Genomic DNA, 26,699 nt, shown 5'->3' on the forward strand with positions numbered 1-26,699 from the left:
CACTAGAGACCACAAAAGAGGAGAGGAGCCTCAGTGACCCAGGAGGCTGGACTGCTCCAGTCCAGAAGGGGCCTGAGGCTCAACCAGAGACTGTGAGGAACTGGTCAGACGGAGGAGCCAAAGAAAGGAGGGGACTGGCTGTCAAGGCTGCCACTAGTGGAAGGAGGTACCGGGGTAATCATCTGGGAAAGTTGCCCGGGAGAGGAGCTGCAGGGGAAAGGGCAAAGGGAGTCAGCCCTCACTGGTAGCAGCCATCCAAGGTCCCTGGGCTGGAACCTGGAATGAGTGGGTGGGGACTGTATTCCCCCCAAGACTGCTCCCTGCCCTAAGCAAGAGTAACGGTGTTCACATGGTGGGGCCAGTGGACTGAAAAGAGGACCTGAGGCCCGGGAATGAGACTGACCCTGCCACAGGTGCCATAGGACTCCTCATTTTTACCTTGGTATATAAATATTAATATGGATTGGATGGGTTCAGATTCCACAGGGATGTGTAATCTATCCCTTTTGAATCCTTTTTGCTCATTTGGATTTTATCCTTCTCTCCACTGAACACTCATCTCTCCATGACAGCTCTTTGCCTCAGTACTATCTCATATTCTTCAACAATGTTGACACATCAATAACCCTTTTGAGACCTCCAAACAATGTGCATGATTATCTTACTGATAGTAACCCTTTTCTCAGCATTCTTTTCCATTCCCTCCTTAGGACTTTTTACATGGGGAAATATCCCTGCATAACAGTAACAGAGAAATTTTTCTGCTATGCCAGGAAACTTCCCCTGGTAGATAATCCATGAGGCTTAGTTGTCCAATCCTTCCACTTCTCTGCCCATTCTGTGCCCACCCATCATGAAATGTCCCTGATTTACTCCCCATATTTGATTCCCTCACTCTTGGTCTGATGGATCTGATGCATACCTCTTTATTAATGACCTGGATTTAGGAATATAGAGCATACTGATGATACTTGCATGGTACAAACCTGGGGGAGAGTTGCCAATGCTTTGGAAGATAAGCTAAAATTCAGATGGGGTCTTGATAAATTTGAGAACTGGGCCATAGACAAGAAAATGAAATTGAAAAGAGACAAATGTAAGATGTTATACTTTGGGCAGAAAAAGCAAATGCACAAATACAGAATTGGGGAGGTCTGGCTTGGCAACAACACAGCTGAGAAGGAGCTGGGAGTAGTGGTGGGTCACTGTTTCAGCAAGCCTCAGCAATGCTATGTGGCAGGGGCAGGGATAGGGGCACTGGAGCAAATGCAGCTTTAGGTTGCCTCAGCAGAGGCATTGCATTAATTCCATAGGAGGTAATGGGATCCCTCTGCTCAGCGCTGTTTAGGCCTCAACTGGAGCACTGTGTCCAATTTTGGTCACCAAGGTATAGAAAGGATGCAGAAAAGCTGTAAAGGATCCAAAGGTGAGCAGCAAAGATGACCAAAGGGATACAATGCAAGAGGAGCAAAGGCTGAAGGAACTGGATATGTTTAGTTTGAAGAGAGGGGATTAAACAGCAGTTTTCAAATCTGTGAAAGTTTGCGATAAAAAGACAGAGAAAAGTTCTCTCTTGCCACAGAGGGCAAGACAAGGGGCAATAGGTTCAAACTACAGCCTAACAGACTTAGATTAAATCTCAGGAAAACTTCCTAGCTGTATAAACAGTAGGACAATGGAACTTTCTGCATTGGGAGGTCATAGAAGCTCCTTCACTGGAGGTGTTCAAAAAGAGGCTGGATAACATCTTTCTTGGATGTATGTGGTACAGCTAGAATTTAGTAAGGCATTTGATGCAGTCACACATGCAGTTCTCATTAAATATCTAGTGAAATACAACCTAGATGAAGTTACTATGAGGTGGGTGCATAATTGATTGGATATCTAGTCCCAGAGAGTAGTGTCAATAGTTCATAGTCATTCTGGAAAGACAATGAGTGGGATTCCGCAGGGGGTCAGTTCGGGCAATGGCTCTGTTCAACACCTTCAATAGTGACTTAGAAAATGTCATAAAGGGTACACTTAGAGTCTGCAGATGGTACCAAGATGGGAGGGATTTCAGGCACTTTGCAGGATAGCATTATAATTCCAAATTTTCTAGACAAACTTGAGAAATGGGCCAAGGTAAGGAGGTGAGATTCAATAAGGACAAATGCAAACTACTCCACTTGGAAGAACAATCAGTTGCACACACATAAAATGGCAAAAGGCTACCCCCACCTGTGGAAAGGGATCTAGGGAGATAAGGGGGCACAAGCTAAATACAACTCAGCAGTGCAATACTGGCACAAAACAGAACAAACGAATATATTTCTGAGTTGTATTAGCAAAAGTGTTGTAAGACAAGAAAAGTAATTATTCCTCTCCACTTGCTCCGATCAGGCTTCAAATCAAGTGTTCTGTCCAGTTCTGGGCCCCACTCTAAAGGAAAGTTATGGACAAACTGGAGAAGGTTCAGAGAAGAATAGTAAAACTCATTAAAAGCCTAGAAAACATGACCTATATGGGAAGATTGAAAGATCTGGGGTTGTTTAATCTGGAAAAGAGATGACTGAGGGGAAACATAACAGCTTTCAAGTGTCTAAAATATTGTTACATGGGTGATGAAGAGGAAAAAAATGTTCTTCTTAACTTCTGATGAGAGGACAAGAAGTAATGGTCTGAAACTGCAGCAAGAGAGGTTTAGTTAGAAAAACTTCCTGTCAGAGTGGCTAAGTACTGGAATAAATTGCCTAGGGAGTGATTCGAGATTTTTAAGAGCAGGTTAGACAAACACCTATCAGGGATGGTCTAGATAGTACTTGGTCCTGCCAGGGGACTGGACATTATGACCTTTCAGTGTTCATTCCAGGTCTCTGAGTAGATACAACGAATCCTGCTTCATGGCAAAGGGTTAGACCACATGTCACTTGCAGTCCTTTCAAACAGTATGATTCTGTTCTGCTGTTGAACTGTGTGTCTTATCCATCTTCAGTTTAGATCAAAGAGCACCATTTCTCCACCTTTATTGATTCCATGGGTTTGTCCCTTTCATAAAGCTACTGGTGTTTTTAACTGACTTCTCATGCTTCCGACATCTGCAGGAAAGATCATGTTGACAGCCTGTACACTCATAAGTCATTTTGAAAAAAATGGGTATTTTCCCCAAAAGAACCTACAGAGACTCTACACACAAAAGCTGTGTCTACCCTAGCATTCCTCTTTTGAAAGAGGCATGAAAATGAGGGAAATCAAAAATGCAAATGAGGTGCAGGAATAAGGGTTCCTTCAAAAACAGGGTTTATTTTCAAAAGAGCCACATCTACACTGCTTTTCTGCTTTTGAAAGAAGAAGATGTAAATGAGATACAAGGTAGGTAAATCTGTGCCTCATCTGCATTTCTGTTTTCCCTCATTTGCATACCTCTTTCAAAAGAGGAATGCTAACGTAGACATAGCCAAAATGTGCTCTTTTGATCTGAAATAGAATGAATACAGTGCCCTTTTCCTGACATTTTGAATTTCAAATTTAGAAAGCTTAGTGAAAGCAGTACCCTTCTGATTTTAAAGCTTTTCATACTTTGAAAATATCCCAGGCTCTGAAGGAAAAAAAACCCAGCTGTCTCTATTCCTTTCTTGTTTCCCCATATAACACATTACCAAATAATCTCTTTATGGTGATATTTCCTCATGCAATCACTTTACTTTGGAGGAGTTTATCACTTGACATGCTGAAGACTTTGTATATATTTATAGATTTTTTCCCTCAGTATTTCTGTCAAAGGAAAAGGACCATGCATGTTGTGAGAGTCATTTCCCCAAATTCTCTTTATCATTAAAAACACCCAGATTATTCCAACTACAGAGTTTTAATCAGATTTTGCTAGAATTTTTTTACATTTTTTTCAAATCAAAACAATAAAACTTGAAGAAAAAAGTGAATTATAGATCTCACTGAAATTATGCTCCAATGCAATACAAATAGTTATGTTACTGTACTATGTTTTATACAAGCACATAGTATAATACAGTTTGTGCCTCAAAGATCTTACTGTTTAACTAGACAAGACAGACAGAAGCTGGTAGGGGAAAATGGTGAGTTGCTTTTCCTGGAATCACGTTGTAGAATGGTATCTGCTCTTTCCTACAATAGAGCATGGGCAAAAAAAGCAAAGATGCCATCCATACAAACATATACTTTTAAATCCAATTCAACATGTAACTATAAATAATTCTAAAAGCTAACAATGTCAGGTGAAAACTTTATGGATAACAATGGTGTGATCCAGTCATTTGGTAGATATAATATATCTAGAGTTACTACTTTTTCAAGAAAACAGGAATTGTGAACACGGACTAGCTCCCTCCTAGATATTGTGGCAGGGTCAGTACCCCTCTTGGGACCCAGACTTCTGTTCAGTACACAGTCCAACAATATGGGGACCAATTGCCCTTGCCAGGCTTCAGTCTGTGGGCTTAAGGTCAGCATATAGGAGCCCCTGGTCTGAGCAGGCTGAGTAATCAGCCCCTCCCAGCCCTGAGGATACCAGGGCAGGAAGCCCCAAACATTGCCTGCTGGCATTCATCAGCTTCCTTGCTATCTCTGATGTTGTTGGTATTTTCCTCTGCTACTGTTGCCTTATCTTCTCTTCTCTTCTCACTCCACTCCACTCCATTCCACTCCAACCTCCTCTTCCACTCTTCCCGCTCCCTACTGGGTGGAAGGCTTCTAAAAGGCCAGTGGTAGCCTCGGGTGGGGCCAGCTGACCCTAACTGATTTACAGCAGTCTCTTTCCCACTGCTCCTGTTCTACCTGTGATAACCCCTGAGTAGCCAGGGCTGATTCTGCTTTTTAGAGCTGTCTCTCTCCCTTTGCAAGCTAGCCCTTTGGCCTGACCCTGTCACAATATGTAGTTATGTATAAAGTTATGCACAGCTGCATGACTGGAAAGGAAAGTCTCAAAACCAGTTACGAAGATAAATCAAGTGATCTAACTGGTATTTCTATTTCCAGCTCGCCCCTAACATAACAATGAATATTGTGTTATATTAATTCATGATTAATAGAATTGCTGGCTTTTGGCCTTCAGCCTTGTCTGTAACTGTATACTGAGTGTACAATTCATCACAATGAACATACTGTTCTATCTTATTTCTCAATTGAAAATACCATCAGAAGGTGGCTTCTAGATCTTAGAAATGAAAAAAATGCTTTGAAAGTCTGGAATAAGTTATCACAGTAGCTGCAGTATTCTGAATAAGCTACAGCTTATAAATTATACATTATGAAAGACTTGTGAAGAAAAAAATGCAATACTCCAGCATAAATGTTAACAAAATTGGTAAAAAATGTATGAAAGGGATACAAAATCTCATGCTTCAGGGAATAAATTGTGTTCTAATGAAGGATTTATGTTTAGTTTATAAACATATCGGATAGGGATCATCTTTTTATTCTACGTTTATACAGTGCCTACCTAGCACAATACAATCTCTACAAACTAACACAATTATTGTGATAATAATTAAGAAGAATGGGATGAGGTAGTAAGTTTCCCTATTGGCCCATTACCACATGCAAGGAGGAAATCAATCTCAAACATTGTAATGGAACTAAATCAGAGGGGGACAGGTAATATCTATCCAAGAATATTAGAGGAATTGACACATGAAATTACAAGTCCCAAAGCAAGTATTTTTAGTGAATCTGTAAACTTGGGGGCCATTCACTATGACTGGAGAATTTAAGAGTGTGTGTGAGGTTGAAAAGAAAGTAGTAAAGAACATAGAGGTGAATGATAATTTGGATAAAATTCATGGTTTTACAAAAGGTAGATTGTGCCAGACCAACCTGGTCTCCTTCTTTGAGAAGTTAACTGATTTTTTTTTAAGGAAAGGAATTGCAGTTGATCAGTCTAACTGGATTTCAGTCAGACACTTGGTAGAGTTCCATATAGGAAAGCATTGCTTATATTGGAGAAGATGGGGATTAAGATGAGAACTGAAGAGTAGATTAGGACCAGGCTGAAAAGGAGAATACAATGGGTCATACTGAAGAGTTAACTATTTGACTGGAGGGAGATTACTAGTGGAGTTCTTCAGGGAATGGGTCTAGGGCCCACTCTTATGTCATATCTTTATTATTAACGTTGGCACAAAAAGCAGGCAGGTGCTAGTAGTATTTGAGAAGGACACAAAATTGGGCAGCATATAACCAATACAGAGTAGGACTAGAATACTTTACCAGAAGATCTGGTTTGTATTTCTGCCTTCCTCTGCAGCAAGGAACCACTTGCTGTGTGTGAATTATGAATTCTCTGCAATTTGAAGTCTTTAAACTGTGATTTGAGGACTTCAGCAACTAAGATAGAGGTTAGGAATCTATTACAGGAGTGGATGGGTCGGGGGGTGAGTCTATTGTCTAAGAGCATTAATTATTACATTATGCAGAGAATTCTGTCACTTTATCAGTGAAATTCTCTTTCTAGATATAGATAAAATGTGTGTTATGACAGTTTGCATATTTACATTTAAATATGTAATAACAAACTATGGCTACTTCTACACGTGCAGCCAACATCGAAATAGCTTATTTCGATGTTGCGACATCGAAATAGTCTATTTCGATGAATAACGTGTACACGTCCTCCAGGGCCAGCAACGTCGATGTTCAACTTCGACGCTGCTCAGCCCAACATCGAAATAGGCGCAGCGAGGGAATGTCTACACGTCAAAGTAGCACACATCGAAATAGGGATGCCAGGCACAGCTGCAGACAGGGTCACAGGGCGGACTCAACAGCAAGCCGCTCCCTTAAAGGGCCCCTCCCAGACACAGTTGCACTAAACAACACAAGATACACAGAGCTGAGAACTGGTTGCAGACCCTGTGCCTGCAGCATAGATCCCCAGCTGCCGCAGAAGCAGCCAGAAGCCCTGGGCTAAGGGCTGCTGCCCACGGCGACCATAGAGCCCCGCAGGGGCTGGAGAGAGAGCATCTCTCAACCCCCCAGCTGATGGCCGCCATGGAGGACCCAGCAATTTCGACGTTGCGGGACGCGGATCATCTACACGGTCCCTACTTCGACGTTGAACGTCGAAGTAGGGCGCTATTCCGATCCCCTCATGAGGTTAGCGACTTCGACGTCTCGCCGCCTAACGTCGAAGTTGGTGCCGCTACTTCGAAGTAGCGTGCATGTGTAGACGCAGCTAATATGTGCTATGTGTGGTTTTCATGATTTTATATCATAAAACCATAGAACACTAGGACTGGAAGGGACCTCAAGAGGCCATCGAGTCCAGCCCCCTGCCCCAATGGCAGGACCAAGTACTGTCTAAACCATCCCTGATAGACATCTGTCTAACCTGTTCTTAAATATCTCCAGCAATGGAGATTCCATAATCTCCCTTGGCAATTTATTCCACTGTTTAACTACCCTGACAGTTAGGAACTTTTTCCTAATGTCCAACTTAAACCTCACTTGCTGCAGTTTATATATATACTATTATACACACGCATATATACTTTCATATTATATATAAAACCCTGCTTAATGTGAATAAAAACAAGATACCTATAATCTGAAAGCAAAGGATTTGCAAGAAAGGTCAGTTCTACACCTTCTCACATGCATATCAAAAAATGTTTTTACAGTGAGCTTTCAGTAACTTACACTTTGATCTAAAGTTCCTCTTTCTAATGTGACTTACAGGAGTCACTTAGGAACTGCGGGCAGAAGTCTGAGTTAAACAAACAGTAAGCAGTGGACTCAAGGGCGGCTAGTAGGGTTGAAGATATTTGTTTGAATGCCTACTTGTAGACCAAGGTGAAAAGTGCAACCTGGGCTATTAACCAAACAGACTGCATAAATAAGCATGAAAGAAGGATTACCTCTCACGATCAAGAAAGGTTTGCGCTCTTGAAATCAATGGATGATTTGTGACAACAAGAAAAGTGCAAATATTGAGACAAAAAGTTCCAGCCTGCGGTTGTATTCAGTCAGCCCTTAATATCAGGTAAACACATTGCAGGTACACCAATTACTCATTCACTAGGCTTCAATTTCATTCAGCTAGGAAGCCTCATTGATGTAGAGGAACCAAATAAAAGCAGCAGTCTGCTGCTGTAATCAATTCCTTTTCAGTTCTTCTCAATTGATGATAGATGACCATTTACAGAACACTTTGTGTGAACTGAAGCCCTTCAGATAAGAGAAAACCACCAAGGTGGGAGGCTATAGCAAAATGCCATATTCCCTCGAACTCACCAGCCTAAACAAACTAACACAAGCAAAGCAATATGCTCTGCAAATGTCAGATCCCCCTTTATTTGCCCTGAGGTACGAACCCACTTTATATTCAAAACTCAGGTTTTCTCTGTCTTAAACAAAGACTTCTGAAATTGTGGAAACACACATAAGAGCTAACCCAAGTTAAAATGTGAAGGATTTTATTTATACAGGATTCTTGTTCTAAAAACCTCTTATTTCACTATACATTGAAATCACCTAAAAAACAGAAGTAAGTCAAAGGGCTATAGTTGTTCATTGTTTTGTGTTCCTGCCACTCTCACAAGTGAAAAGTGTTTGCTTCAGTGTGTTGGTTCCAGGATTACTTATAACTGTCACCATTCAACTCTTGTGTGGGTTGTTTTATTTTTAAATCCTTATACCATGCACTATTTACCTACATCTACACTAGAGTTTTGCAGACAAAACTCGCAGAGCATCTACACACAAAATGGCTACGTCTACACTACAGAGATCTTTCAAAAGAAGCTCTTCTGGAAGATGTCTTCTGAAAGAACTTGTTTTGAAAGACCGCATCCACACAGGCAATTTCTACACAGGCCACTTCATTCAGAAGTGACATGCTAATACAGAAAGCGAAAGATGCTAATGAGGTGTGGATGCAAATTCCCCGCACCTCATTAGCATAATGTCATGGGATTTCTAGTCTGTGAAGCCATGTAGAAGCATGGCGTGTAGAAACACCGTGTAGAAATGCTGCCCGGGTGGGGGTGGACGCTTCTGGAAGGAAGTCCTCCTTCTGGAGGCCCCTTCTTCCCAAAAATTTTCATCTGTCAACAGAAGTTTTGTCAGAACATCTCTTCCAACAGTAACTTCTGTAGACAGATGCTTCTAGTGTAGATGTAGCCTTTGTGGAGGAGAAGGGATATTGCCACGGAGAGCAATTATAGAGCCATAAGCCCAGGATATGGAATGTGAGCAGTGAAGGCCTGCCAACTAAATGCACAATGGCATCTCAAAACTCAGCTTCTGGTCTTCCAGATATTCCATGGAGCTCTTTGAAAAGTGAAGTGTCCCAATATGGTGTCAAAAGATATCAGAAAACTGAATAAAGTGAAATATAAACAAGATGATGAGAAAATCAGAGGGCACAAGGAAGTAGGAGTAACAAGTAACAGATGAGATTATCTATTTCAGTCCACGTGCAGCAGACAGCTGCATACCTCAGTAACCCTACACACAGTAACAGACCCAGGGAGTTCGATGGGGTAAGTAAAATACATAGCATTATGCACATGCATAAGCACTTGTGTAATCAAGGCTTCACAGTCTAAGCTTTTTGGAGGACTTTATCATCTTATTGGGCTATAAAAAGCTTATCTGGCTGCTGATACTACACAAACAAATGGATGGTGCTACTACTACTATTAATGCTGGTATTTGCCTACAGCAGAAAGGCAAAGATGTATTTCTTTCCTCTGCCCAGGGCTTAAGCTTCATTGTAATTAATTAGAACCAACTTGCAGCCAGTTCTGCACAATCATGAAAAGGAATTATGGAAATCTAAGGCATCCTGCTCTTCCTATACTGGAAACTCAGACCATGGACAGCACTGTAGAAAGGAGACCATTCTCTCTGGCTACGTCTACACGTGCAGCCAACATTGAAATAGCTTATTTCGATGTTGCGACATCGAAATAGTCTATTTCGATGAATAACGTCTACACGTCCTCCAGGGCCAGCAACGTCGATGTTCAACTTCGACGTTGCTCAGCCCAACATCGAAATAGGTGCAGCGAGGGAACGTCTACACGTCAAAGTAGCACACATCGAAATAGGGATGCCAGGCACAGCTGCAGACAGGGTCACAGGGCAGACTCAACAGCAAGCCGCTCCCTTAAAGGGCCCCTCCCAGACACAGTTGCACTAAACAACACAAGATCCACAGAGCTGAGAACTGGTTGCAGACCCTGTGCCTGCAGCATAGATCCCCAGCTGCCGCAGAAGGAGCCAGAAGCCCTGGGCTAAGGGCTGCTGCCCACGGTGACCATAGAGCCCCGCAGGGGCTGGAGAGAGAGCATCTCTCAACCCCCCAGCTGATGGCCGCCATGGAGGACCCAGCAATTTCGACGTTGCGGGACGCGGATTGTCTACACGGTCCCTACTTCGACGTTGAACGTCGAAGTAGGGTGCTATTCCTATCTCCTCATGAGGTTAGCGACTTCGACGTCTCGCCGCCTAACGTCGAAGTTGGTGCCGCTACTTCGAAGTAGCGTGCACGTGTAGACGCAGCTTCTGAGTACTAAAACTTGCCTGTTGCATACACAGGTGGTGTGGCAGGGTCAGTACTACCCCTCAGCCTCAGCCCACCATTTGGACCACAGTCCTGCATTATGGGACCCACTTGCCCTTTCCAGGATTCAGATTTGAGTCCCTTAGCCCAAAGGGTAACATGTGGGAGCCTCCTGATCTGACTAGGTGTAGTAACCATCCCTTCCCAGTCGTTGGCTGAGCCCTGAGATTACTTGGGACAGGGAGCCCAAACACTCCCCATAGGAGCTCTTCACCACCGCTACTGTCTCTGGTATTAATGGTATTCTCCTTTGCCACTCTCACTGCAACCATGCTACTCTCCTTACTTCTCACTAACCTCCTCCCCTACTCTCTACCTACTCCCTACTCAGGGAAGGCTGTTAAAAGGCCCATGGCAGCCTCAAGTGGGGTCAGCTGGCCCTTACTTGATTTATAGAAGCCTCTTCTCTTGCTGCTCCCACTCTGTCTGTGATCAGACCTGATTAGCCAGGGCTGTTTCTGCTTTTTAGAGTTACCTCTGGCCTGACCCTGTCACAGTGGGGAATGGGAACAAAGGACCAGGGAATGGAAAGAGTCAAGATTCTGGCCAAAGTGCAGAAAGCATTTGGAGATATATGTAGTGCCATGTGTAAGCCAGACTCAAGTTAGGTGCCTGACTCTCCACAGAAGGGGATATTGAGAGGCAGACTATCATAGAATCATAGAAGAGTAGGACTAGAAGGGACCTCAAGAGGCCATCGAGTCCAGCCCCCTGCCCTCATGGCAGGACCAAGCACTTTCTAGACCACCCCTGAAAGCCATCTATCTAACCTCTTCTTAAATATCTCCAGTGATGGAGATTCTACCACCTCCCTTGGTAATTCGTTCCAGTGTTTGATCACCCTGATGGTTAGGAACTTTTTCCTAATGTCCAACCTGAACCTCCCCTGCTGCAATTTAAGTCCATTGCCTCTTGTTCTATCCTCAGAGGCAAGGAAGAACAAGTTCCCTCCCTCTGCCTTGTGACACCCTTTTAGATACCTGAAAACTGCTATCATGTCCCCCCCTCAATCTTCTCTTTTCCAAACTAAATAAACCAAATTCTTTCAGCCTTTCTTCATAGGTCATGTTCTCTAGACCTTTGATCATTCTCGTTGCTCTTCTCTGGACCCTCTCCAATTTCTCCACATCCTTCCTGAACTGTGGTGCCCAGAACTGGACACAATACTCCAGCTGAGGCCTAACCAGTGCAGAGTAGAGCGGGAGAATGACTTCTCGTGTCTTGTTCACAACACACTTGTTAATGCATCCTAGAATCATGTTTGCTTTTTTTGCCACAGCATCACACTATTGACTCATATTTAGCTTGTGATCCACTATAACCCCGAGATCCCTTTCTGCTGTACTCATTCCTAGGCAGTCCTTTCCCATTCTGTATGTGTGACACTGATTGTTCCTTCCTAAGTGGAGCACTTTGCATTTGTCCTTATTAAACTTCATCCTGTTTACCTCAGCCCATTTCTCCAGTTTATCCAGATCCTTTTGAATTATGACCCTATCCTCCAAAGAAGTTGCAACCCCTCCCAGCTTGGTATCATCTGCAAACTTAATAAGTGTACTTTCTATGTCAATATCTAAATCATTAATGAAGATATTAAACAGAACCGGTCCTAAAACGGACCCTTGCGGAACCCCACTAGTTATAATTTTCCAGCAGGATTGAAAACCATTAATAACTACTCTCTGGGTACGGTTATCCAGCCAGTTGTTCACCCACCTTATAGTAGCCCCATCTAAGTTGTATTTGCATAGTTTATTGATAAGTATATTATGTGAGACCGTGTCAAATGATTTACTGAACTCTAGGTATACCACATCCACCGCTTCTCCCTTATCCACAAGGCTCGTTATTCTATCAAAGAAAGCTATTAGATTGGTTTGACATTATCTGTTTTTAACAAAACCATGCTGGCTGTTCCCTATCACCTTACCACCTTCCAAATGCTTGCAGATGATTTCTTTAATTACCTGCTCCATTATCTTTCCTGGCACAGAAGTTAAGCTGACTGGCCTGTAGTTTCCTGGGTTATTCTTGTTCCCCTTTTTATAAATGGGTACTATATTTGCCCTTTTCCAGTCTTCTGGAATCTCTCCTGACTCCCACGATTTTCCAAAAATGATTGTTAAAGGCTCAGATACCTCTTCTATCAGCTCCTTGAGGATTCCAGGATGCATTTCATCAGGCCCTGGTGATTTGCAGACATCTAATTTTTCTGAGTAAATTTTAATTTGTTCTTTTCTTATTTCAACTTCTAAACCTACCCCTTTTTCACTAGCATTCTTTGTCAGGCATTCCTTCAGATTTCTCTGTGAAGACCGAAACAAAGAAATCATTAAACATCTCTGCCATTTCCAAATTTCCTGTCACTGTTTCTCCCTCCTCACTGACCAACGGCCCTACCCCGTCCTTGGTCTTCCTCTTGTTACCAATGTATTTGTAAAAAGCCTTCTTGTTTCCCATTATGCTTGTAGCTAGTTTGAGCTCATTTTGTACCTTAGCTTTTCTAATCTTGCTCCTGCATGCTCGTGTTGTTTGCCTATATTCGTCCTTTGTAATTTGTCCTAGTTTCCATTTCTTATACGATTCCTTTTATATTTTGAGATCATGCAAGATCTCCTGGTTAAGCCAAGGCAGTCTTTTGCCATGTTTTCTATCTTTCCTACGCAGCGGGATAGCTTGCTTTTGGGCCCTTAATAATGTCCCTTTGAAAAACTGCCAACTCTTCTCAGCCGTTTTTCCCCTCAGTTTAGCTTCCCATGGGACCTTACCTACCAGCTGTCTGAATTTACCAAAGTCTGCCTTCCTGAAATCCATTGTCTCTATTGTACTGTTTTCCCTTCTACTCTTCCTTAGAATTGTGAACTCTATGATTTCATGATCACTTTCACCCAAGCAACCTTCCACTTTCAAATTCTCAATGATTTCATCCTATTTGTTAAAATTAAGTCTAGAACAGCTTCCCCCTGGTAGCTTTTTCAACCTTTTGGAATAAAAAGTTGTCTGCAATGCAATCCAAGAATTTATTGGACAGTCTGTCCCCTGCTGTATTAGTTTCCCAACATATACCTGGATAGTTGAAGTCCCCCATCACCACCAAATTCTGGGCCCTGGATGATTTTGTTAGCTGTTTAAAGAAAGCCTCAGACTTTATGACCGTTTCTACACACGCCACTTTCTCCAAAAGTGGCACACTAATAAATGGCCCAAAATATGATTTGGAGTCTGCAAGAAGCTCTTGTGGACTCCAAAACAGCATATAGAAGTGCAGCCCCTGGGGGTGTCTTCAGGAAAGAAGTCCTTCTTCTGGAGGCCCCTTCTTCCCCAGTGGCCGCGCTTCTATACGTTGTTATGGAGTCCGGAAGAACTTCAAATCATGTGACCTGATGCTAATGAGGCACAGGGAATTTACATTTACATTAGCAGAGAGTTCCAGTCTCAGCTTCCCAGGGTGCCAACCTTGCAGCAAAGCAACAACTGACTTCTTCATTAATTAATTCAGGGATATCATTGTAAATATCTTTCGGTCAACAATTTCCCTTTATTTTTTTCCAGATTCTAAGTTTGGACTAATTGAAACTAATAAATATGCTGTAAAAGACAATGTATTTGGATATTTTAGTCCAAAACAAACACTAGTTTGTGTCAGCTTCCGTACCTAATGACTGGAAGATAGCTAATGTGACACCAATATTTAAAAATGGCTCTAGAGGTGACCCTGGCAATTGCAGACCACTAAGTTTTCTGTCAGTTCCAGGCAAATTAGTTAAAACAATAGTAAAGAATAAAATTGTCAGACACTTGGAAGAACATAATTTGATAGGCAAAAGTCAACATGGTTTCTTCAGAGGGAAATCATGTCTTACTAATCTGTTACTGTTCTTTGGAGGGGTTAACAAACATGCAGACGGGAGATCCAGTGGATATAGTATACTTAGATTTCTAGAAAGCCTTGGACACGGTACCTCATCAAAGGCTCTTATGTAAATTAAGTTGTCATGGGATAAGAGCGGGGAGGTCCTTTCATGGATTGAGAACTGGTTAAAATACAGGAAACACAGGGTAGGCATAAATGGTAAATTTTCCGAATGGAGAGGGGTAACTATTAGTGTCCCCCAGGGGTCAGTCCTAGGACCAGTCCTGTTCAATTTACTTATAAATGATCCGGAGAAGGGGGTGAGCAGTGAGGTGGCAAAGTTTGCAGACGACACTAAACTGTTCAAGATAGTCAAGACAAAGGCAGACTGTGAGGAACTTCAAAAAGATCTCATCAAACTGAGTGATTGGGCAACAAAATGGCAAATGAAATTTAATGTGGATAAGTGTAAAGTAATGCACATTGGAAAAAATGATCCCAACGATACTTACAGGATGATGGGGGCTAATTTAGCTATAACTAATCAGGAAAGAGATCTTGGAGTTATCATGGATAGTTCCTTGAAAACATCCACTCAGTGTGCAGAGGCAGTCAAAAAGGAAAATAGGATGTTAGGTATTATTAAAAAAGGGATAGAAAATAAGACAAGGAATATCTTACTGTCCCTATATAAATCTATGGTACGCCCATATCTTGAATACTGTGTAAAGATGTGGTCTCCTCACCTAAAAAAGGATATTCTGGCACTAGAAAAGTTTCAGAAAAGGGGAACAAAAATGATTAGGGGCTTGACACGGTCCCATATGAGGAGAGGCTAAAAAGATTGGGACTTTTCAGTTTAGAAAAGATGAGGCCGAGGGGGCACATGATAGAGGTATATAAAATTATGACAGGTGCGGAGATGGTGAATAAAGAGAAGTTATTTACTTGTGTCCATAATACAAGAACTAGAGGACACCAAATGAAATTAATGGGTAGCAGGTTTAAAACTAATAAAAGAAAGTTCTTCTTTACTCAGCACATAGTTAACCTGTGGAGCTCCTTGCCAGAGGAGACTGTGAAGGCTAGGACTATAACAGAATTTAAGAAAGAGATAGATAAATTCATGGAGGTTAGGTCCATAAAAGGCTATTAGCCAAGGGTAGGAATGGTGTCCCTGGCCTCTGATTGTCAGAGGCTGGCGAAGGATGGCAGGAGACAAATTGCTTGGTCATTGTCTTCAGTCCACCCCCTCTAGGGCACGTGGCACTGGCCATGGTTGACAGACTGGCTATTGGGCTGGATGGACCTTTGGTCTGACCCAGGATGGCCGTTCTTATGTTCTTAACAATTATTAAAGCACTGAACAGCGTCCAGATGTATTATTTTTAGTTTCTTTTGTTTTTGATTTTTAACTGAGAAGTAGGAGTCAAGCTGATTTGAGCCCAGACAGCCGAACAGTAAAATAAGACAAGGTCATCATATTTAAAACTTTAATAAGGAAGTTGTCTCCCCTCTAAATCAATCTAAATGCCCTTTTTGTGAAGAAAAAAAAAAGAGGTTTGGATACAGATTTCACTCATTTTACTCTGGTTTATAGCCAGAGTAACCGCATTGCCATTGGTAGTGTTCTCTTATCTTCTCACTGGTGTAAATGGTAGCAGAATCTGAATCCGTGTCTCTGATTAATACATTCGTTGCTATTTAAAATATGCATTACCTGTCTTTTTTTCCTTTGGGATGGAAAGCAGGTGGAGGATGAAGATCATAGTTGATCTGTTGGTCTTTTCTTTGAAAAAAACTCCATGGCTACATCTATGCTACATTGATCTTTCAAAAGAAGTTCCTCTGGAAGATCTCCTCTGAAAAAGCTTCTTTCAAAAGAGTGTGTCCACACACAAAAAAGCAGATCAAAAAATCAATCTGCTCTCTTGCTAGAGAGCATCCACACAGCCCCAGCTCTTTTGAAAGAACGGGCAGGGGATTGAAAAATCCAGAGCCATGAGGACTGCGCTTTCAAAAAAAGGTACCCCAGGGCATAATCAATACATGTGATGCTGGTAAACCAAGGGCCAGCTGTGGCTAAGGCTGTGTTAGCTAAGAACAGGGATGGAGAAACCACAGCCTACAGTCCAAATCTGGACTGTGGCTTTCCTGGATCCAGCCCTCAAAGCTTGGGGCTCCTCTCCCCAGCATCTGGCTGGTGACTTGTTTTGCCCTATACATAATGCTCTTATTTCATTTTTGGAATTAGTAAAGCTTTTGATAGTTTATTGTAGGATTAGCTACAGGTATTATCTTTGGTTTAAGATACAGAGTACTGTGATGGGGTGTCTGCCACTCATGGGCCTAGCAGGGGTTAAACTCAGCCTTAGGAGAGGGCTGAGATTGTGGAACCTGCAGTTGTGGCCTGTGCCAGCCAATCAGGGCCAGCTGAGGGCTGAATAAAGAGGGCTTCTGGTAGGATGGAGGAAGACTCTAGCTCCATCTATAGAACAGAGGAACCTAAATGCCAGCAAAGCTACAGAGAATGGGAAAAAGGCTAGGAAAGCTGAGGGGAGCTCTGATCTGGTGAGCTCCCAGGCTTCAGCACCTGAAGGTAATAGGGCTGCCGAGAGGCAACCAGTGCAGCAGAGGTAGCAGGCCCACACCCCTGGCCAATGGCGAGTGGCCATTTCAGGCTGCAATTTGTCCTTCAGAGAAGGGGCTAGATGATGGCTGGCAGTGAGTCACTGACTGATGCAAGGTGGGTTTAGGGGTTTGAGGTTCCTTGGGAGGGCCCCAGGGAGGCCGTGTCTACACAAGCCCCAAACTTCGAAATGGCCGCGCAAATGGCCATTTCGAAGTTTACTAATGAAGCACTGCAATGCATATTCAGCGCTTCATTAGCATGAGGGCGGCTGCGGCACTTTGAAATTGACGAGCCTCGCCGCCGCGCATCTCGTACCCACGGGGCTCTTTTTCGAAAGGACCCCACCTACTTCGAAGTCCCCTTATTCCCATGAGCTGATGGGAATAAGGGGACTTCGAAGTAGGCGGGGTCCTTTCGAAAAGGAGCCCCGTGGGGACAAGAAGCGCGGTGGCGAGGCTCGTCAATTTCGAAGTGCCGCGGCCGCCCCCATGCTAATGAAGCGCTGATATGCATTTCAGCGCTTCATTAGTAAACTTCGAAATGGCCATTTGTGTGGCCATTTCGAAGTTTGGGGCTCGTGTAGACGTAGCCAGAGAGCGGCAGGGCAGTATTCTGAGGGGAGGGTGCTTGAACAGCTAATTCCCAAGTGACTAGCAGGAGATGCTGCAGCAGTGAGTTACACAGGTACAGGATGATCAGGGGATGGTTTCTTGGGATGGGAAACAACCTCAATACTTTTTATTGTCATTTTGCTTTTGTTTGTGACTATTTATCTGTAAGGCCAGTTTGCCTACAGTGGCAAGATAGACTGGAGACTCGAAGAGGGCTCTGAAATTCCATGGTAAGACTATTAGAGTGATCTAGGAGTCTCCATTTTAGGAGTCTCCATTTGTTAGTGGCTTGGTGAAATCTAATTATAGAACATATGAGTGGTTTGGGTTTCTGACCTCTTTTTGAAAGTCAAGATATAATATTATGCAAAGTATCAAAGCACCCATCTTTTACATCTGCATAGATTTTACTAACCTTACCTAAAATAGGGTTCCCCCTCTTTTGTAGGAATGAGCTCCAATATACATATCTAGAACTTACTCTCTAGACAGGAAGTGCAGCCCTGAATGAGCCATTTTCATTTGCTAGCATTTTAGTATATTATTTTCTAACTAATATGTATTCAGTTTCCATCACTCTTCCCCTTAATTTTTCTTATAGTCATAAACTCCATTATCACAGTCACCTAGTCTAGGCTTACCCAGTAACCTTTATTCAAGTGAATAATCTCTCTTGAGTCAATAGTCTATATACACAAATAAGATCTGCTTAGAAAAGTAAAGGTTGAAGAACTGAGCTTGAGGAATCTGTGCCACTCTAAAAAGAGGAGTTTTTTTCACACTGCAGTTGAGCTCATTTATACTGAACTTTTAATAGTGCACTTTTCTCTTCTAGAAAAGCAGAGTGAACATCACAGATTGCTCCAATGCATTGAAATGTATACATGATATTTCATTATAATGAACATTCATTGTGAAACTTTTTGGAGAGGGGGAAAAAAGATTCTCAGTATTTTAGTGCTGTTATTTTTTCCTTTCTCGTCTATTTAGGGGAACAGTGCACAATTGGTCGTACTGTTTTCAGTGGAGAGCAAGAAAAAATATTTTAGGGAGAGAAAGAGCTGCTGAATGGAAGTAAAAACTATTTCACTGCATTAGAACTCTGCGTGGACACCAGTTTGGCAATAGGACAAAGTTAAGGGCAAACATGAACAGAACTTAATATTTCCACCTCATTCAGGATCACTCTTTTGACTGGTGTTCTGCTGTCATTTGCTCATAGCATAACACCAATTTTCATGCCTATTCAATGAAAGAGTCATCTGTTTTTAAGTACCTGCTGGTATTCTGCCGTCATGAGACTTGCATGTATGTCTGGTTATATTAGATTTACGTAAGGAAGGGGTGGGGTATACATCTGTCTCATTTATGGAGTTTTCCGAAAAATGGTTACCTTGTTGAAAGGGGGAAGTTATATTCTATTTTCCTTTTTCAATACAAAACTACAAAGGCTGCAACTTGGGACTTGCCATTTACAGTCCATTTTAGCTCCTTTGACACTCTATACTATGGCAAATGTGGGGCCATGTATAGGTCTCTGTTATGTCAGTGTAAATTGAAAGTAACTCCATTTTACTTCAGTGTGATTACTCTCAATTCATGTTGATGTAACTGACATTAGCATCTGCCTCACCCAGGTATGAATTATTCTTCTGATTATAAAAAGAACTTTAATACTGGTGGAGGCAGTGATATCTAGTAGATAGGACACTATTTAACAAGTCAGACTTATTTTACCATAGTTAGTGACTATTTGGGTTCTAATACCTGTTGTGCCGCCCTCTGAAAGGTACTTCCCATGTCTGTCTTATCCATCCCCACCCTATACTGTCTCGTCTGCTTAATATGTGTATGCTCTTCAGTGCAGGGAATGCCTTTTACTGTTACTGGGTATGGTGCTTGTCACAGCGGGACACTGAAATTATCTGGAACCTTAAGGCACTACTAACATGCAAGTAAAAATAGTATTAGCAACTCTGCCACTAAATGGATTTGAAGTTGAGACTCATTCAGATAGTGCCATTCATTAACAGACATCTGATGTGATGGCCATTCTGGAAATTGTAAGTATGCTCCCAAATACCTCCAGGTCATTTCCCCTGAGCAGTGGACTAGAGAGGCTCTGATCTTGTCTAGGCCAAGGAATATTTGGCTATCTGCAGTGGAACAACTCCACCAGGAGAGACTAAGTATTTCCCACAGTCCACTGATAATGGCTCTCTTCTGGAGAGGTTGGAGGCACATTCAAATCCTTTCTCCTCATCAGCCAGAGGTGGGGGAATTGGACTGGTCTCTCATACGTCCCAACTGTGTTCCCAAACCACTGGGGTGAAGTTGATAAGGGAGTTAGCTTCCTCCCCCCATGAGCAGGCTGTTTTGTGTGGAGTGAGATAAAGTGTGCTGCCACTGTTCCTGCAAAAAATAATCTAGACAATGCCAGAGTCCAGGAGAGACATTCTGGCTGAAGATCCAAAGTGGAGCTAGGCACCTCCCACATGCCTGGACTTAGGCACCTAACTCTCTGAGAGAAGAGAGGGCTCATTACACCCCCTTTCCTGTTCATCTGCTATTGTCTAGTTTAGGCAGCTTGCTTCCCAGCATGCTGGTTTCTGTGGATTCCATTCTTTTGTACTCCTGTCTCTCCCCAGGCATTGTACTGGGATCCTGGGTACATAACACAGCTGTGAATTTCACTGGGTAGAATTAACTGCTGTAATGCTCTGCATTACCATATCTGAGTCTAATTTGTGAATGTAGTACTCGGTGTTCCTGCCATATCAATTCCCCAAGGAAGCAGTGGGTAAGAGTATATGTGTATAACTGCAGGTCAGAAAATGACATCATCACCTTCTCTTGCCCGTCAATGACATCTAAATCTGGGGCTAGTTGCTTATCAGACCTCCTGTTCAGGTCTTTTAGTATCAACATCTCTGTGTAAGGCTAGTTGCTTGGAAGGCTATTTGCATGGTCTTCAGTGCAGCCCTACTACAGTAAACCCTCGATTTAACAGACCCTAATTTAACGGACTTTGAAAATAATGAATGCTGTCCAACAGCCCTCCTCTGCCCCCCGCACTTCAATAAATGCCAAAGACTTACCAGAGGTGCCAGAGCCACCACTCCTTCTGGAGTCATGGGGGCTGGAGGAGGGAAACTTAGTTTCTAGGCATATGCCCAGGCTTGGGTGGGTGATGAGTGGCTCATGGCAGGTGAGCCCACAGGCTCTGTAAACAGCACAAAGAGCCTGCTGCCATGCTCAATCTCCTCAGACAGCTGCATTCCTCCCAGGTCTCGGAGAGAATGTTCCCTAGTGCACCTAGCGAGGGGCCTCTAGTTCTGCAGATTTGGATTTAATGGACTTTTGGCATTAAAAGGAACCCCTTCCCCCAATTAGTCCATTAAATTGAGGGTTTGCTGTACTGAATTTGTTGGCTTCTGTGCAAATGGGAATGAGGTTAAAGCTAGGCGAGAGCTAAGGAGATTACTTGTCTTTATTTCATTCTTAAGTATTTTTTTCCTTTTTTTGAGACTCAAACACAATTTTCACTGTTTAATATGGTAAACGCAAAAAAATCTGGTTAGTGGCAATTAAGGTTGGATCAGGACATGTGTCATCCATCTCAAAATAGACAAGCTTGCCTACAGAGTCATGACCAGCTGCTCCATGATATTAGTGTCTGGTATATAGACCGAGCTAGTTCAGAACTTCTTCAAATCTCTTAGGCTACTTGTGTGTGTTTGTACGTATGTAATTTATAAAGCACCTCATGTCTCAGAACTGTCTCAGCTGTTAAGGCCATTTTTCTATGAAATGAGAGAAGGCAAGATTAACCATGTTTAGTTAGTTACCAAATGCCGTGGTCTGATAAAACCTATGTTTTCAAATTCAGTTTACTCCTCAGTTGCCCTTTTCCTTTCCTCTCATAACACCATCTTCAAGATTTAAATCATCCTACTCAGCTCTTATAGTGCTTTTCATCTGTCAATCTCCAAAGGTTTTACAAAGCAGGGTCAGTATCCTTTTTGCTATTTTACAAATGAGGAAACTGAGGCACAAAGTGGCAAAGTAATGCCTGAGGTCACCCAACAGGACATTGGCAGATCCAAGAAGAGAACTGAGATCTTCTGAGTCCCACACCAGTTCTTTATTCATTACCCTGAATTAGAGGGGAGTGGATATATGTCAGAATGTAAGTAAGCTAATTGCTACCATACTAATTAAAATAGAATACTACATCATTAACAGCTCATTTAAAAACATGATTTAAAAAGAAAAGTCAAAACAAACTACAGTGTTTGCTAATTATATGGGGAAAGATAAGTCAAAAATGAAGACCAAAAACAAATCAAGTGCATGGAAAACCCTGAGGCTGGGCACTGTGGACATTAAAATTAAAGAAGAAGAATACTGTAGGGATCATAATAACCTATGTGTTTTGCAAAAGTTAGTTATAAAAGATTAGCTCATATAGTACATTTTGGAGCAGTCCTGTGATGCTATCATGAGAGATGATTTTTGCTGACCCCAGCAAGCAAGTGGGTGCTGAAAACCTGCTGTTCAGCATTGTTCCAGATCATAGAATTCTAGGGCTGGAAGGGACCTTAGGAGCTCATCTAGTCCAGTCCCCTGCCTAATGGAAGATCAGCTCTAACTAAATCATCTCATTCAGGACTTTGTCAAGCCAGGAGTTAAAAACCTCTAAGGATGGAGATTCTACCACATCTCTAGGTAAAGCATTTCAGTGCTTCACTACCCTTCTGGTGAAACAGTTTTTTGTAATGTCCAACTAACACCTCTCCCACTGTAACTTTAGACCATTGCTTCTTGTTCTGCCATCCATCACCACTGAAAACAGCCTCTTTCCATACTCTATAGAGCTCCCCGTTCAGGAAGTTGAAGTCTGATTTCAAATCACCCCTAACTCTTCTCTTCTGCAAATGAAATAATCCCAAATCCCTCAGCCTCTCCTCATAGGTCATGTGCTCCAATCCCTTAAACATTTTTGTTGCCCTCCACTGAACTTGCTCCAATGCATCCACATCTTTTCTATACTGTGGAGCCTGGAACTGTGCCGAATAGAAGGGAACATTAACTTCTCTACCTCTGCTGGAAGTGCTTCTCCTAATGCACCCCAATAGGCCATTAGCCTTCTTGGTTACAAGGGCACACTGTTGACTCATATCCAGCTTCTCATCCACTGTAATCTCCAGGTCCCTTTCTGCTGCACTGCTACTTAGCCAGTAAGTCGCCAGCCTGTAGCAATGCTTGAGATTCTTTCATCCCAAGTCCAGTGCAGGACTCTGCACTTGTCCTTGCTGATCCTCATCAGATTTCTTTTGGCCCAATCCTCCAACTTATCTAGGTAACTCTGGACCCTACCCCTACCCTCCAAAATATCTACTTCTCCCCATAGTTTAGTGTCATCTGCAAGTTTTCAAAGGGTGCAATCCACCCCCTCATACAGGTCATTAATGAAGATGTTGAACAATACCAGCCCCAGAAGCTATCCTTGGGGCACTTCACTTGAAACCGACCACCAACCAGACATGGAACCACTGATCACTACCCATTGGGTCTGACCTTCTAATCAGCTTTTTATCCATCTTACAGTCCATGTATCCAATGCATACTTCCTTAACTTATGGGCAAAAATGTTGTGGGCAACTATCAAAAGCTTTTGCTGAAGTCATGGTACACCACATCCATTGATTTCCCCTGTCCACAGAGCCAGTTATTTCATCATAGAAGCTAATCAGATTGGTCAGGCATAACTTGCCCTTTGGTGAACCCATGTTGACTACTCTTGATCACTTTCCCCTCTTCCAAGTGCTTCAAAATGGATTCCTTGAGGATCCCCTCTATGATTTTTCTGGGGACTGAGGTAAGGCTGACCAGTCTATAGCTTCCTGGATTGGCCTTTCCTTTTTTTAAAGATGGGCACCAGATTTGCCTTTTTCCAGTCATCTAGGACTTCTCCCGATCTCCATGAGTTTTCAGAGATAATGGCCAAAGGGTCTACAATGACATTTGCCAATTCCCTCAGTACCCTTGGATGCATTCAATCTGGACCCATGGGTTCCTGTGCATCTAGCTTTTCTAAATAGCTCTTAACCTGTAGTCTGGGAGCTGACCTTGTCCATGAAGACTGAGGCAAAAACGAACAAACAAAAAACAAAAACAAAAAAAAACAAAAAACGATTGAGTACTTGAACCTTTCCTACATCAACTGTCACCAGGTTACCTCTCTCATCCAGTAACGGCCCCACACCCTCCTTGATAACCCTCTTACTATTAACATGCCTGTAGAAACCCAGATGTTAGGTAAATGTCTGGGATGTTCTAAATCTATTGTTAAACACATGGAGACATAACATTTCATAAACTGCAGTGTCAGACAGTAGCACCCATACTTACATGAAACTTAGCAGACAAAATTGCAGTGGTCCAATTGATTTATTCCAGACACTGCCAGGAGTGAAATAGTTAAGTTTTCATTGTTGGTAGTTCAAAAAATCCTGGATAACACATCCCAAAAGCCACAGTGAATTTATTTTAGATATAAGGGAACATTAACCAATCAAGCCATGAGTCCAAGGCCTTCAGATTTGGATACTAATGTTTTGGAAGTCAAAGAAGTGAGGAGAGCTGTAAAGCCAGAGATTCATTGAGGGGTGAGGCTGACAAAGGTAGCAGAGAAGCAGTATGTTTGGAGAGGGTTGAGGTGGTCCTGGTGAAAAAAAACTAGCTATAAAGGCTTAAGGGGGTGAAGGCCAGGGAAGGGGATACAGAACCAGATGAAATGATACAGCTCAGTGAACAGAAAGGGTTGCAGAAAAGTGAGATAGCTGCAACCTCTTTTGTATGTGGACAATTCTCAATGCACTGTGTACCACTCAGCAGCACATTGTGAGTAAAATATCAACGAGGAAGGTGATAGGTGTAAATTTTTAATGCCTGTTTGGTAGTGCCTGTCCTGATCAAGGAGGTGCTTCTTGCCTACTCTTTCTTTCTTCTTTCAACAGCGGTGCTCCTGTCACAGATTTTTATAATCTTACTGTAGGAGCTGAGATTTGTTAATGCACTGAACCTCTAGCCCAAGACCTGATTTAAGAAAGTGCAAGGCTTGATGCAACTACTTTGCACAGCCTTAGGGTACACCCATAGCGAAAGACTAGCATAAGATTTTGACAAGGGATCTGTTTCTGTGATGGGTGGTAAAGCTGAACATTTCAAAGGTGGAATTCATGGTAGATATTGAATCCATGGCTGCTGGGGTTTTCTTGCCTTTAGCTTTTGCTAAGACATAATTTTTCCTGTTCTGAATGACCTCTCAGACAATAACTGAAGAACCAAACAACTAGCCACTAAGAGATGCTGATGAGCTTTCCTTGTTTTCCTCAAGATTTTCTACATTGCTTTTAGTCTTGTATATAGCTAAGTTCAAAACTCCATGGGCAACATTTTCAAACTCAAGTGCCTGAAGTCCTTCATCACCTAACTAAAGGTGACCCGGTTTCCTGACTTGTTGCATTACTTCAAATCTCGGTAAAATCAATGGCAGCCACGAGTTAATCCACACCTAGGTACAGGCACGTGACTATTACATAAGAATCTTCAGTCCAGGTGTCTATTAACACTTCATCTAACCAGCACCTATGTAATAGAGCTCTCTAGTCCTCTAACAGCTGGTCTATACAGTAGCTTATGTGTGTCCTCCATGGTTGGAGCAAAGAAAGAGTTTCCTTTTACCTCAGATGGTAGAAGCTCATGTATTTAGGAGATTCAATATCTGCTAATGACACCCTATCCAGGAGTATTGTGCAATGTCTGTTATTTCTTTGTTTATTCTTCCTTTTTAGATGAAGAAACTGAGGCATGGATGAAGTGCCTGCCCGAAATCACCTTGGGAGTCAGTGAAGTGCTGTAACATTCCCAGTTGGCATATTGCTTCACTGAGAAGATAGCACTTTTTATGTTTATCTATAATGGAGTGAAAATCATCTGCAGCCTGATTTAAAGCTGACAGAAGATACCAGTACCTGATATACTGTGTAACAGTGGGGAAAAAAGATGGCTCCAAGAGACACCTTCTAATAAAACTGAGATCTACTACTGTTTGGAAATGATTGGGTCAAAGAATTTGACCTGACCCTGACAGAGTCTGCTTAGAGTGTCTGAAGTCCAACAGACTTCAAACTAAGCTACTTAACTGATTCTATGTGTGTGTGTGTATACACACTTACACCAAAAGGAAAGAGAATCAGTCAGTACATAAATTACTGGAGCACTTACAAATTGCAGACATTTCTTTCATGAGGAAGCTGAGAAGTTATTAGGAAAAGTGCTTGTCTTTCATAAGAAGGAGCCTTACTGCATATGTGAGATTGGTAGAAAGGATAGATTTTTATGAAACCTATAGATTGGTGTATATTCTGAATGATGTAGTGTGATCTACAGTGTGTTTTTATTTTCCCTAACCAGGGAAAACTTATGTAGAAATTTCTTTTTAATCACTTATACATTTGTGCCAGGTTGCAGGAGTTGAATGTCAGGACCATTTTCTTTAGCAGATAACCCCTTCACCCCTGAATTTTCTGCTACCTCACGCAGACATAGTTCCTCAAAGTGAAGCAGTTTAACATGGTGATTTAAGATCAAATCTATCCCTTTTGAAGGAGAGCTCTTTGAAAGGTTATGCTGCCAATATTTTTCCAGTTTGGAGGGTGCCCATAGGGCACAAGGAGAAATCTGAGGGCTTTATAAAATATTTAACATGACTTAGAAAACAAGTACTTTTCTCACCATTTGACAGTGCATCAATTTTAATCTTCTGAGACAAGATTTTTTTTAAAACTCACTAATGATATTGGGTCATCAGCTTCTGGTTGCCTCTCCTTGTGTCTACACTAGCAGATTATAACCAATTTCATTAAAAATGATTTCTCAACGCTGGGTTTTATCCATTTGATTTTGAGCATCTTCACCTTCCTACATGCTCCCCACAAAATCAAGTTACTGCTGCCA

The 26,699-nt window shown here is 42.3% G+C and overlaps 1 long non-coding RNA gene across 1 annotated transcript in view; it reads left to right on the plus strand.

The window, feature by feature from the left end:
* LOC142010585 (uncharacterized) overlaps positions 1-26,491 on the plus strand; it is a 117,395-nt gene extending 90,904 nt beyond the window's left edge. Inside the window, exon 3 of the long non-coding RNA XR_012644838.1 lies at positions 25,535-26,491. This is a non-coding gene — a long non-coding RNA (uncharacterized LOC142010585). The remainder of the gene's footprint in view (positions 1-25,534) is intronic.
* Positions 26,492-26,699: the final 208 nt, after the last annotated feature.

The sequence above is a fragment of the Carettochelys insculpta genome, chromosome 3, assembly GCF_033958435.1.
Source record: "Carettochelys insculpta isolate YL-2023 chromosome 3, ASM3395843v1, whole genome shotgun sequence".
NCBI lineage: Eukaryota > Metazoa > Chordata > Testudines > Carettochelyidae > Carettochelys > Carettochelys insculpta.